This window comes from Ictidomys tridecemlineatus, chromosome 1 (assembly GCF_052094955.1).
Source record: "Ictidomys tridecemlineatus isolate mIctTri1 chromosome 1, mIctTri1.hap1, whole genome shotgun sequence".
In the NCBI taxonomy this organism is placed as follows: Eukaryota; Metazoa; Chordata; class Mammalia; order Rodentia; family Sciuridae; genus Ictidomys; species Ictidomys tridecemlineatus.
This window is the reverse complement of record NC_135477.1, coordinates 110,261,135-110,276,566: the sequence shown is the minus strand read 5'-3', so window position 1 is coordinate 110,276,566 and position 15,432 is coordinate 110,261,135. Positions and strand designations below refer to the sequence as shown.

Sequence of the window (15,432 nt, the reverse complement as noted above, 5' to 3'; positions counted from 1 at the left end):
CAAAACTCTTTAAAAATATATAATGGTCACTGATTACCTTTTATATTTTATTCGGCACCCATAATAACAAGAAAAAAATGCTTATTTCTTTAAAAACCCATTGAAGTTTCATGTCCAGAAAACATAAAAAAAAATGTGAAAAGTTTTTAATGGCAAGATTTCTGAGTCAATGATGCTGACAATACGGACCCCTGCTTTGTGATGAAGAGAAGAAAGTGATAAAGCTAAAGAGATGTCAGAGGAACTAAGGTTTAAAGTCTTTTTGAGAAGAACTACTGAATTTCCACCAATTTTTCCTTTCCAGGCTGATGCTTTACATTTTAAGTTACTTTTAACTTAAAGAAAAGTGCAACTTGAGCCTTCTATATACCTATATGTAAAGGGTATGTACAGTAAAGTACTTCAGAATCTAGACATTTATCTATAAATAAATAATTTTGGTTTCAAAATACAACTATTCATTAAAACCACACAGAGCACTAACCAACACCACAAGAAATCCCAAATGGCTAAAGAACATTTCAGAAGATAGAATATGCTGAAATAAGATATTATTTAGGATGATGCTCTGAGTATTTGAACTGTCTATCAATTCTCAAATTACAAATGAATTTTCAAAATAAAAATTCGGAGCCAAATGCAATGACACATAGCTGTAATGCCAGATATTTTGAAGGCTAAGACAGAAGGATCACAAGTTCAAGACCCTGTCTCAAATTAAAATAAAAAGGACTAGAAATATAGCTTACCTATTATGAATGAAGCCCTGGGTTAAATCCCACGTAGTGTAATGATTGAATAAATAAATAAATGAATAAAATTAGGAATAAAATTTTAGGTTGCCCATCTGAAAATGTAATTATCTCAAACAGCAGATAAAATAGCACAAAGATTACCAACCCGAGAAAGATACCTATTCTTAAGATTGCCTAAATATAGTTCACTATGTCATTATGATGACAGCAAGTAAAAAAATCAAAGACAGAAGACTATCAGCTCCACAAATATTTATTAACTTCAATTATTCTCCAAACACTGTAAAATCCTAAAGTTACCTATCTTACAATGCAACCGTGTATATTACATAAAATTCCCTGTTTATTTTCATAAACACTGAAAAATCTGTTATAAAGTTGCCAAATGACCACTACCAGTTGCTCATATTGCATGCATTCTTTCACAATAATTAAAATCTATAGTTTTAATATGTGTATATATATTTTTAAATGGAATATGCTTTGTGGGATTTGCAAATAACTACTGTTAAACACTATCTTGTCAAATATATCTTACAAAATCTTACACGTAAATACTTCATGAAGAAAACTTATAAAAGTATTAATCTTCAATAACTTGAGGTTTTGAATCCTATAATGTACACTCAAAATATAAAGTTATTAAATCCATCATTATCAACAACCATTTAGAAAACAAATAATGAGAACTGATGGAAAGCGAGTAACCCAGGAGTCCTAACCTACTTGCGATAAAATTACAGACCCTTCAAAATCAGTCCTACAAGACTACTTTTTATTTCTTCAGCACTGTACTTTTTTTCACATCTCAGTGATTACAAATTTAGCTCCCTTTATAAAAAATAATTTTCTCCTGTTTCCCTGTACTTATTATTATTATTAGGACTTATTACATGGGAATGTAAACTATTCACTTGAATAACTGTCTTTTCTAATAGATTATCATATGAATTTGTTGAAGATATGAACTGAGTTGATTCATTTCCATATCCCTAATATCTGAAAACTACTAGGTGGTGAAGCAATATGTTTTTGTGAACTGAAATACCATATGGAGACCTTTGTCTTAATCCTAGGTTCAATAACTTAACTTTCCAATTTCCTTATATTTAGATAAGGAAAACTGTTATGAAGCAAATGAAAAAAAAGAAAGAAAGAAAGAAACTAACCCAGTGTCTAATACATAGAAGGCAATATTTTATGTACTCAATGTTAGTTGGATTTCTTATTCATGATAGCTCTTTCCACTTATATATTAACTAATTAATATAAAATTAGTCAGATTTCTAAAAATTCAAATCATTATCTTATTCTGTTTTATTCTTTATCATATACTGTAATTTAAATATAATCATAGCTATAAAAATAATGGATGTTCTCATGTATTCAAGCAATTTAAACACTTGAAGGCATTTAGTTCATTTTTTCAACAACCAAAACAGAGTCCTCAAAAGGGGACACTCAAATTCAGGGCATTCAGCTTTATTTTCTCATCTACTTCTCACCAAAGAGGAAAAAGAAAGCTTCAATATTTATAAGACTAAGATAATGGATGTGCATAATATTGCCCTAACATACATTTCCGCCTTTTAAACCCAGTTTAAACTCAATGAAAGGCCAAGAACACAGACTTAATTATGCAGAAAAAAAAGATGCTTTAACTGTACTGCACATTAAATAGACAAAATCCAAAGAAAGCAGTCCTGCCTGAAACATTTACAAATCAATTTATTATATTGATTGGGAATGAGTTGTTCTGTAATTTAAGACATAGATTACCATAGAACAACCTGATATAATTCTATTTCAAAGGAACTCTCACTTGGTTGTACACTTGACCTGAGACTTTTCAAGCAACAGTGATTTGTCTAACCTTAATAAACACTATTGTATGTAAATAATGGGTTTTAATGGAGTAATGATTAAGAATTTAATCATGATTATATTTCAAAAGTACACTAAACACTGTGGTTTTAGTTAATAATTTCAATAAACTATTGATATCTTATTAAGAACAGGCAATGTGTTTCTATTTCAAAATGATTTATCCCACAATGAATAGACTGTTTCCATCTCATTTCCTAATTCTAATGTAATCCTTGAAGGAAAATTTAAGATTTGGTTCTGTCTTGTTTGGTTTTCATGAATAAAGCTGCCCCTTTGGGGAATATGTAATTATGCCTAAGAGTCCTTTTGTCATACTTAAATCTCCTGATGATTTGCTATTTTATCTTAACATAATTTAGATATGCTTATCTTTTTTTTCTTTTTTTACTTCGGAGAAGACAGAGAATTTGTCGATAATTTTCATTATAATAAAATAAATACCTACTGAATTAAAGAGCCCTGAGACTGTGAGTAAATAAAATAATAATTTGCAACTTCAGTCATTCCTAAACTAGTCTCAGAATCCAGTCAGAATATAGCAAGATCCTTCCATATCTTAAATCTCTCCTTCAGTGAACTGTTGTCATTTTAATTTTCTTCATCATCTGAGCAAAGATAACCTCTGGATTCTGTTCTAATTTTATTTATTTCGAGTTCTTAATAATTTAAAATAATTAGATTAGTAACAGAAACCAACTAACCTGCTCTTATGTAATATCTAGGTGATATATGGACATTTAAACATGAAAATTTAAATAAGCCATATGTAAGTTATTCAAATAACATATAGCATTATTAAAATCCAAGCAATATTCAACAGTTCTTTATATCCTCAAAAGTCTTCATTATTTCTAGTAAAATAACACAAAATTTGTGAAAAATCAAATATAATACCTCAATTAAAACAAAAAATTCCTTTTTTAGTCCAGTTTTCTTTCCTTTAAAATAAGAGAATTTTTTAAAAAATATGGTCCATGGAATTATAGCTAAAAATGGCTATTTAAATTACTTCAATATTTATTGAGCAGTAATTGAGCAGCAATTTAAACTTTCAAAAATTTGTTACCCTATTTAATCAGAGTGGTTTTATTTTAAATAGCTTTCTTAAAGTTTGCCAGAAAAATTTCAAAATAACTTTACATCTACAGAAATAAATGATGTTTCTGTGAAATTTTTACTGAAAATTATAACAGGATTCAAACTACCTAATCTTTTTAATTTAAGGTGCTTAGATTTTTTTTTTCCTGGTTGTAAAATAAGTAACAAACACGGGTAAAACAAACAGTTATTTGATTCCACAATCAAAACAAAATTCAGTCTCCAAATTGATATTTTTAAATACATTTGTGATTTCATCTAATTCCTAAAATAAATCTTGAAATTAAATTAATAGAAGATAAATGTAGGTCTTCATTTAATGACTCCTTTATTTAACCTACTCATGTAGGTTTGAAAAATATTCCTTTCCAAGCTGATACCAAATGCACAACCTTTGCTTGCACTGCCACCTGCTGTTGACTCTAACCATTTTCCAGCATATAGAAATAGAAATAAAAATAAATGGAATAGCATGGGCAAATTAGTCTAGAAAACAAGCATCAACATAGATCTTATGGCAGATGGCTTTTAGTGTATCTGGAGCATTGACCTAACATTGCTATCGGGTAAGACAGGAATAAAGCATATGCAAAAAAATGGATAGACCCAAATCTCTTTTATAAAATTTAACCACATCAAAAATGACCCATTTGTTGCCTTCAGTGTTATCAGTGTTCTTCAATTCTCTCATCAAAGAGTAAAAAATAAATACATAAATAACTGACAATTTCTTTTAAACATTCATGAAGATGTTATTAAAAATAAAGAAAATTCATTTTAAAGCTCCTTGTTTTGATAAGAATTCTAACCTTGGCATAAACAGACAACTTTTGTATTGTCTATCTATTGTCTATCTCTTCCTATAAAGTCCTCCTTCCATCTCTCCTATCCATACAAATTTAAATTCCATGACCCTAGCTGGTTATAACCTACCAGCTGGTTCTTCTCTCTTCTGAGAATTCAGAACTAAGATTCAGAAAGCATAGTTCAGTCTCTGATTTTTTTTTTTTTTTTGAAGTAGTGACAGGTAAACTCAGGCTCTAGGGGGCTTCCACTAAGTACTAAATGTATAAAAATATAGAGAAAAATACTCACATGTAAAGAAGGAAACACACACAGAAAACAGGAGAGAAGAAGCAGGGGACCAGGGGATAGATTCCTGATAGCTTTTCAGCCCCACATAAGCTCAGCAGTACTTCTACCCATGGGCTCCCTAGCATTTCTGTATTCCACACAACCCTCTATCCCACTGCATTAACACCAGTTTGATGTGGGATTCTATTTCTTAAAGCCAAAAGCCTTGAAATTTCTTGACACAAGAAATGCAGAGGAAATTTTAATATAACAACAAAAAATTAGAATCCTATTCAAATATTTAAAAAACTAAAAAAAATTGGATATTCCTCATGAGATAAAATTTTTTAAAAAAAAATTGAGATATTGCTCAAAAGATAGCACCCTCCATAGAAAACCCTAATATTTAACTTGAGCTGATTCTATACCTAGGACTTTCAATATCACCTATAAGTGATTACACTATTAATTCAAATTATTTGTCTTCCTTATATATTACCTTCCTAGCAATACTTTTTTTTAATGTATGTCTTTGTTTATTTTTTTAATGTGGTCTAAGAATCAAACCTAGTGCCTCACACATGCTAGGCAAGTGTTCTACCACTGAGCCACAACCCCAGCCCCCTAGCAATTCTTCTTAAGAGAGCAATATCATTCCCACCCACTTACTTTGAAAAATCATGAATAAGTCTAAATGACCTCTAGCATTATCAAGCAGGAACTTTTACATCACTAGCAGTTCCACTGTGGCCTTCCTTTCTCTGTGCCCACACAAGAAAGAACAACAATGTAAAGGTTATATGTCAACCCTCAATAGAAATATAACATGCACAATTAATAAGACTATATTGTTATCACTGAAATTTGGGGGTAGATTAGTATCTCAATACAACTGGACAAAAACTGGTATATGTCTCAGATTCTCACTATAAAAATGCTAATGGGCAAGAAAGTAAATACTGCATTATGAATTTCATTTACTTATTGTTAATAAGCCTATATTAAGAAATGCCAACACATTTATCAAAAGACTTATTTTTTCAAACATATTCTAATTTGGGCATTTCTACTTTACTAAAAACTGTGAATATTATATTTTTCAAAACAACTAAGAAAAGTTCTTGGATATTTTATATTTTCCTTTCATATTATGAAAACAACCTAAAGCCAAAGATTACAAATCTTTCAGACACTTAAACTGAAAAAAGCAATTTTAACATTAGACCTTCTTTCTTGGTCATTTTATAATAGCAATGGCTTTAAATTTTTAGATACTCAGCATATTAACTCTACTTTGCAAGTACCTTTTTCCTAAAGCAATCTGTCACATGTAATAGAGATTTTTTCATAATTAAAAATAACTATCAAACAAATATAAAACATAAGCCCAATTTCATACGTTATCACCATGATTAGATATGCGATCTCAGGGAAGTCATTTTACCTCTTCTAATGACTCTTCCATGAGTCTTCATCAGAAAAAATAGGATAATAATCTATGCCTATTGCAAAGAGTAGTTAGGAGCCATACAGCACAATGTTTATTGTAATCTCTTTAAAATATTGGAATTAAAATTACTTTCATATATATTAACCTTAGATCCTTGGAGTTCACAGAGCATACATACTGAAGGTCTAAATCCACTGCTAAAATCTATTGCTGTAACTACTAACCTAAAAAGTGCCAAATGGTCACAATGAAAGTAGTGATGGTTGCATACAGTTTTATAACCTTTATTATGAAGTTTAAACTATTGAAAAACCAAATTATTTGAAGACTATCATAACTTTTCTTCTAAGGGCACAACTACAACAATAAACTACAATAATGAGAGAATTTACTCATGCAATTCACTTTGTATTTTTATTAATTTTTAGTTGGTACAGTATAATTTACATAATAATGGGATACATTGTGACATATTCACACATGCACATAACATAATTTGGCCAATTTCACTCCCCAGCAGCAATTCACTTTATTATTCCAAGTAGTCAGTAGATAAACACTCTCCATTTCAAGAACAAAAGCACTTATTTCCATAACAACAAAGAGAATGCAATAACTCAAATGTTAAAATTACTGTTACTATTACTCTATGCTTTGCGCATGTATTTAGTCACTGAACCATTATAAAAATTTTATGAGAAAATTGCTATTAATTACTCCATTATTCAGATAAGAAAACTGAGGCACAAGTTAAGTAATTTGCCCAAAGTCACAGCTTATAATTAGCAGAGACAGCCTTTGAATCCAAGAATCATTAAAACTCTACTTCAACCAAATATTATTGTAGCTATACAATTAAAGCAAAAAGAACAGGAGAAAGAAATGAAATACAGTTCTAACAAGAATATTTTTTATTGATTGGGTTATTTTTTTTTTGGTGTTTAACTTTTTGAGTTCTTTATATACCCTAGTTATTAGTGCTCTATCAGATGTTTAAGGAGTAAAGATTTGCTCCCAAGATGTAGGCTCTCTATTCACCTCACAGATTGTTTCTTTTGCTGAGAAGAAATTTTTTAGTTTGAGTCAATTCCATTTATTGATTCTTGATTTTAATTCTTGTGCCATAGGAGTCTTATTAAGGAAGTTGGGGCCTAATCCCACGATGGAGATTAGGGCCTACTTTTTCTTCTATTAGACACAAGGTCTCTGATTGTATTCCTAAATCCTTGATCCATTTTGAGTTGAGTTTTGTTCGAGGTGAAAGATAGGGATTTAATTTCATTTTGTTGCATATGGATTTCCAGTTTTCCCAGCACCATTTTTGAAGAGGCTACTTCATTAATACATATAAAGTAGTCCTGAATAATCCCATTCACATGAATTACTAAAGTTTCATATTTATAAAAACATGTGAATTCATCAATCAACATCAATGTTATTAATCTAGATCCATTACTACAATACATTTTTTTTTCATTGTCATTTCAACTTTGAAGAATTCATTTTTATTTCATTAATGGTGCTTGGAAATTTTAGTCTGTGAGCCATATTTCTTCTTGGTAATGAAAACATACAGTTGGAAAGGTTAAATCAGAAACAAATAAATGTATGGTAACTATAATACCAAAAGTAGATATAGCATATAGAATTGCTATAATTGATTCAGCACAGTATATCACAGGAATGCATCTAGAATATACATTTAGCATGTTATATTACACCTTTTAAGAAAAAATATATAGGTTCTGGGCATCTAGATCAGTGGTAGAGCAGTGTTTAGTATGCACAAGGCTCTGGGTTTGATCCCCAGTACTACCACAAAGAACAACAACAAAAAAGACAAATATATAAAGATGACAATTTAAAAATGTTTCATGGGATAACCCATGTAAATATATAACAACTCTGGGCAGATACTGAAATAAACACATCATAAATTGAGATTTGTCAATTTATTGCAAGTTATTACATTAACAAAAGAAGACAATTCCATTTAAATAGGGAAATTTCAACTCTTGATTTAAGAAATTATTTACTAGCTGGAAAAATATTTTTCCAAATTTGAATCATATTTGAAACCTTCTAGAAAGAATGACAAGATTATCCAAAAAGTACATGTATAAAGACAGGAATTGGTGTGAATATACTTTGAATACAACCAGAGATATGAAAAATTGGGCTCTATATGTGTAATAAGAATTGTAATGTATTATGCTGTCACATATAAATTTTTAATAAATAAAGAAAGCAAAAAAAGAATGACAAGATACAGTTTAATTTAAATAACTCTGAAGTATTCAAATACCTTGGACCTTTTAAATTTAAGGAAATAAAAAAGTTCAAGCCCCACTATCACAGAAAGGTGACAAATATTCATTATTTGCAGGAGAAAAGGGTCAGTCATTTCCAAGGAGACTATTGACCCCTTAGAAGAACGAATTTGCCTAAAATTAACTATGATTTAGTGATTAGCCCATTATGGAAAAGTAGATATTATGCATTTTATTCTAATTTTTCAATGAGAAAATCCAAATAAATAAAAAAGAAAAAGCCCTCTATTTTTACATCTCAATTTGCTCAAAATCAGGTTATCAACCAAATGGAAATTTGGTTATATCAATGTCACAGAATAATGATTACTACAGTGAACCAAATGATTAAATATTATTTTCTGTAAATTCTCAAAAAAAATTTTACTTAAAAACAACAAATGGAAAATATTTACATTTTAACTTTTAAGAGGCTGGGTGAAGATTCCAATTTTTTTTCAGTATATATATATAGTGTTTTTCTAACAGTATCAATAAGCCCCATGGGACATTTATACACATTTCCAAGTCTCAGTAATAGATAAAGTATTAAATAACTAATCCAGTATAATGCACTATTCTAAAGGAGAGTAGCCAGTATACCTCTTCAGAGAGATATAATAATAGCTTCACTTCACTTTCAATGAATGATCTATAATGAAAGTTGCATTTTAGGCTTAACCTACAGTTGTGCCCTGTGGAAAAAGACTGAGTCTTTGTAAAATGTGTTACAGTTTACTAATAAGAATGCAGAAGCAGCACAACTGATGAACCAGCAAATCTGCTCTGACTTATTTAGTCTTTGCTGAATGAATTTGAATATCATCAAAATACATTATCCTTATCCATAACCTGCTTCCTATGATTCACTCTATCCTCACACTCATTTCAAAAGGAACTTTAAGCACTTCAATATTTTATGTACTTTTTTTGGTGCTTTCTTTCAATATTTTATGTACTTATGCTACTCCTATGGCATTACATAAAACAGAAAAAAAAATTTAAAGAAAAAAACAAAGCTTTCAATACGAAAAGGTAAGTATTTAAAACCTGGGAAAAGGCAGGGGGGATGATTCTTAATAGATGTTTACATTTGATTCTGATATATAATAAAAACAGCTTCTCGCCTAAAAATAATGCAAAATCACCTTATTTGAATTTTTACTTATCATTCACATCAAAGAGCCATGAAAATATGGATTAAAATCCTCCTTCTACCAGTCACCAGCTCAAATATTAATTCCTCCCTTCTCTCCCTCTCTTCCTCCCTACTTCCTTCCCTTTCACCTGATACACTCATGAATTCATTTAACTTCTGTTGAGGGTATTAACACATATGGAACAACAGCCTCTTGCATATAAAGATGAAGAAGATAATTGTTCCCCTGAGAAGCTCCTAATCTTTCGGGTGGTAGAAAAAAATAACTATATATATTTCAAAACATGAGAAAGGCTAATTTAGGATGTTTTGCAAGGAGACAAAGAGATACAATTCAGTTTTCCTGAGATGGTGACACATGAACTTAGTCTTAAAAATTAAGTGGGAAATACACAATAAGAGGTTGTGTGAGTGAGTGAATGGAGTGAGATAGATATTTCTAAGAGAATACAAGGAGTTGACATAATTGTAATTATGTAGCTGTGGCTCTAGTTTAGGAAGAAAAAGGGCAAGTGATAAGAGTTCTCCAAAGTTGGGTGCCCATACCCAAAGGTACGCAAGACAAATACATGAGTAGAGAAAGAAAACATTAGAAGTTCTTTTTAAAATTCTGTTTTTGTACTTACTATGGAATGTACTTAATATTTAGTATTTTCAGACCTATATACATGTGTACTTTCTAATTAAATAAACATACTGTATATATGTTCTCAGAAAATTTTAATTACAATTAAAAGGAAGCATCACTATATTTTATATTCTCCTGAAGGTGATGCATGGTAATAGGGGATTTTGGAAAAATGAAGAACAATCTGATTTTAAAAGATCAATCTGGCTATATTCTAGAAGGTAAATTAAAAGAATGGACCTGAGACAAGTAAAAACAGTTATGAAAGCTCTATCATAATCCCAGTGAAAAGATCTTAAAGAATGATTGTTGCCAACTGGGAAAGCCAAGGACAAGGCAGAGACTGCTCATGAGGAAAAAAATTATAAACTATAAATCGGGTTGATTTACATCATTCATTACATTTTGACCCTATACAATTCTACAAAGATAATTTATATACCCTTCCAAAAGCAGGCTTACAAATCAAGTTATAACATACTATTATCCTATTTGAGATCATTAAAACTCAATGATTAAATTATATTCTGATGCTGACTTTAAAAGAGAAAAGTAATTACTATCCTGGCTATATCACTCTAGATATTTTTTTGTACACGTGAAATTAAAATATTGATCACGGAAGATGGGACAGTAGAAGGGAGGGAAAAGCAAAGGTGAGAGTGAAGGCTACTGGCAGATAAAACGATAAAATGTTACAACCAATATCCAATCATCCCATGCCATCATAATACCGAATGAAAAAAAAAATGGTGCTGTTTCTGCTTTCCTCCTATGTTTTGCCAGATTCCACAGACCAGATATTTTTAACCACATTCAAATATATCAAATTTTCTTTGCTAAGAGAACAATAAAACTGAGCAAAAACGAATGGTGAGCTTGGTGCAGTAGTGCATATCTGTAATCCCAGTGGCTTGGGAGGCTGAGGCAGTAGGATCACGAGTTCAAAGCCAGCCTCCGCAAAAGCCGAGGTACTAAGCAACTCAGTGAGACCCTGTCTCTAAATAAAATACAAAATAGGTCTGGGGATGTGGCTGAGTGGTAGGGTGCCCCTGAGTTCAATCCCCCGTACCCCACCCCCCAAAAAACAGAATGGTGAGATATAACTTTAGTACTAAGTTATGCTTTAGCCACTGAAATTTCAATAGCTAGATTTAACAAATTACAATCGTTTTGAAGAACTAATCTCCATAAGATTAAAACCCTAGAAAAGGAAAAAATATTTGATAATAGAATTGATTAAGTTGTTAATTCAAGTACTATTCACCGACACTTTAAGAATCCCTTATCCATTTTGGAATGCATAAATGAAGGAATGAATGATTTTTCAAATTTTATTTCAGATCAAAGTGCCCGGTCCTATAAAAAAAGTATTACATTGGTAGTCCTGTTGCCAGAAAAGATCCCTGTGATTTAAATTGAAAATATTTTTTACCCACAGCAGATAATTTTTTAACTAGGACAAAATGGAATACTATATGAGATATACCTAGTAGCATTTCCTAACAGGTAATAGATCCTTTTCCTGGCTTTCCATGGATTTCTTATGGCCTTCAGTAACACATAGCCTCATTTAAGTCCCTCTAGCTTTCCCATAATTCTGTCAGATTCATGCTGAAACTAGCTATAGGATTTTTCACAAGAAATTAAAATATATAAGGCATTCTTAACACATAAGAAGTCACCACATAATACGGAAAATATTTTTTATCTTAAAAATATATCCTTTTTGATCTTAAAAATGTATAAGTGCTTTTTCTGGAATCACTATATTCTCAGAAAAAAAGAAAAATATTCTTATAATTCTTTCAAAACTCTAGAAATTCACTGAATTCAGACTGACAGTTCTGTTCAGAGAATAAAACCAGAATGCCATCCTACAGATTCAAAAGTATTTATTAGTCATTCTAAATTTCATTCCTCTTTTTAATGTATTCCAAAAATATCATAGCAATCAGCAACATATTATTGTTGTAATGATAGCTGAGGAGGCAAGAGAAATCCTCTCTGGGATACTAAAACTAGACAAGTTGGGACAGCTAAAAGAATACTAAAAGAATACTGACAGGGCACTTTGTTTAGAAATAACAGGTAAGGTGCCCTCTAATCACAGTTAAGTCATGCTAGTTTTTTATTCCAAGTTTTCAGATTTACTTCTGAATTAACCTTAAATCAGGCTCAAAAACAGAATATATTCACCTCCAACAGTAAATTAACTGACATGTGAGCACATAACATGTGGCTTTAAATATAGCATTAAATTACCCGTTCTCCATAGAGAAAGAATGGACTCTGATTCATAGAGCAGGTAACAAACCTAAAGCTCTCAATCATGGCTGAAGGAATTTACGTGCACTGCAGACATTCACTCTCTGTAGAAGGTCATTGCTTCACAGCCTGGGAAATAATCCCTGCCAGCCAACTTGCAAAGTGCCTGAGGCATCGCTCCTGAGAGGCATAACTCGTCTTCTTTCAAGGCTAGAGGTCAGAGCCATGATCACAGCTCTGTCAAATTTAAAGGAAAAAGTATCTAGGGTCAAAAATAACCTAAGGAAAAAATAGAAGACTAAAACTCAAAAAATATATTGCACTCCTCTGGGCTTTGGCATGGTGATGGAAAAACCTGTTGCAGAATATTAAATTTGGATTTTTTTTCATCTGAAAGCTTCAAAATAACTAAACTAAAACTGAATACAGAATCTGATAGATGTCATGCTGCAATCAGTTTTGAGGACATTTTTAAATGCTACAAATCCATTTAAATGCTCATCAACCTAGACATTCTAAAAAAGAAAAAATATCAAGTTTAAGTGACTTAAACATGAAATGTGAACAGCATCTCAATGATTAAATTACTGCATCAATTAACTTGAGTACACAAAAAGAATGCTGCTCTTTCAAGCAATGTTAATTCTGCCTATGATCAGATGGACTCCCTCTCCATGGTTGTTGTTTCATAAAACACAACTTATACAGAAAAAAGGAAGGAATGATTTGTAAATAAGAATAAACTACTATTTAGGAGCTAAATACATAAAGCAAATTGATGATTGCATGAAAAATAGTCATTTTCATGTACTTCCAAGAATAAAAAAACTCTAGAAATTGTTTTTGAAAATCATTAGATGAAATCATCATTAAAGTCAACAAAACTGGCTTTGTACCCATAAAAATCATAAATGAGTGCATTTAAAGATTAAAGGCATTTCCGAATGTACATATTAAAGGCAAAATGTTTCATTTTGGTCATCTCTGCCAACTGCTATTACATACTATTATTTTCAGTTAGGGGAGATGTATTTGCAAAAACAGTAAATACAACAGGCCTTAAAACAGACAATTTCTGAAACTTAATAGACTATGGCACTATCTTCCTTAGCATCTGAAATATTAACCTACCATCTCTAAGTTTGTCCCTATTTTAAGGGACCTGGTTCAAGCCAAGAAAGGAAGAGCCTCTGACAAGCAGATTTTGTCCTATCATTTGTTCCTGGTTCTTCAAAACTCAGTTCAAAGGTCCTCTTCTCATTGTTTTCTGTATCATTCAGAATAAACTGAGTCAGAAACTTGACCCTAAAATCTCAACGGTTAACAGCACAAAGGTTAATTTTTGCTCATACAAAGTCCACTGAAGATCTGGCAGCTTTCCATGTCAGTGTGCTCCCAAGGGTGAATGCCAGTCCTATCTCCTGTGCTTTTATCTTAACATGTGCTTCCAGATCACCATAATGAGGTAAGAGCTATCTGGAGAGCTATATACTATCCTGAAGTGCATTAGCCAAAACACAATCACTTCTGTTCATAGTATTTTGGCTAGAAACAGTCACAGGGCCATGTCCAGCTGCAAGGAACATGAACAATATCCTCTTCCCAGAAGAGTCAAGAAAAAAGAAAAAGACATGGATAAGCACTTTATCCATTATGCTCCCAATGAGCTCTCCATTTCATCTTTACTATAATACAAGTATTGTTTATCACCTATTTTAATTCATTAGAGAAGGAGTTCCTTGAGGAGAGCAACCAAATTTACTTCCCTACCTAAATTCCATAAACTTAACCACAGGAAGTTAGATGACTTCCTGCTTAATGTTATTCAAGATATGGTAGCAATGTCAAAAAATATATTTGACTTAATATGAAAACAACCATTTGTTCAAAATTAGCAAATATTCACCATATATTTGTGATATGCCAAATTAAAAAATCGAGGTCTTTGAGAAATAGCAATAAACAAGAAAAATAAGAATATTATTACCGATCAGTTTGCATTCTAATAGAAAAACACAATAAATAAAGATCAAAACCAATAAAAACAAAAGCCAAGAATGCCAAAAATAAGAATATATCAATAGAAGAGCTACTGTGATCAGGAAACTCCCTAAAGAGATAACTGATGAGCTGTCATCTGAATGGCAAGAAGAAGCCTATAATTAGAAAATTTGGAGGAGGCATATTTCTATGCTGCCATTGTTGTTGTTGCTGCTCTCGTTGTTTTCCATTATTGAAGACTGAACTTAGGGCACTCTACTTCTGAGCTACATCCCCAGCCTTTATTTTTGAGCCTGCCTAACTAGGTTGCCTAGGCTGGCTTGACACTTGAAATCCTCATTCCTCAGCATCCCACGTTTCTGGGATTATAGGAGTATATTATCACATCCATCTTGGGGAAGAATATTTCAAAAGGAGGAAATAGGTGGAACAAAAGTCCTAAGACTAGAAACAATTTGGTGTATTGAGAATGTAAAATGTGTATATATTTTATGTAACCTAGGAACTCCTCTATCTAGTTACATTTGAAACTATCTCATATCAAAGACTAAATATATATGTAGAGTTCAAGATACCCTCACTTTTATTGAATTCAACTCTAAATGGTATAGATTTTAAGCACAGTTCCCAGATATGACATCATTACCCTCCACCAACTTTTATCAGGTGCCTTATATGTGGAAGGAAATAAACTATTATTGTATAAGGTCTTTAAAAATCAGGCTCCTCCATATTGAAATAAATTATAGCCTGTCAAAAGAAAAAGGCAAAATTACTAGAAGCGTTAGTAAGTATGGAAATAA

General features: G+C 31.3%; 1 long non-coding RNA gene across 2 annotated transcripts in view; it reads right to left on the bottom strand.

Moving 5' to 3' along the window:
- The window catches only part of LOC110598229 (uncharacterized), a 119,568-nt gene that overhangs the window by 100,608 nt on the left and 3,528 nt on the right, over positions 1–15,432 (bottom strand). The gene's annotated exons all lie outside the window — the stretch shown is intronic.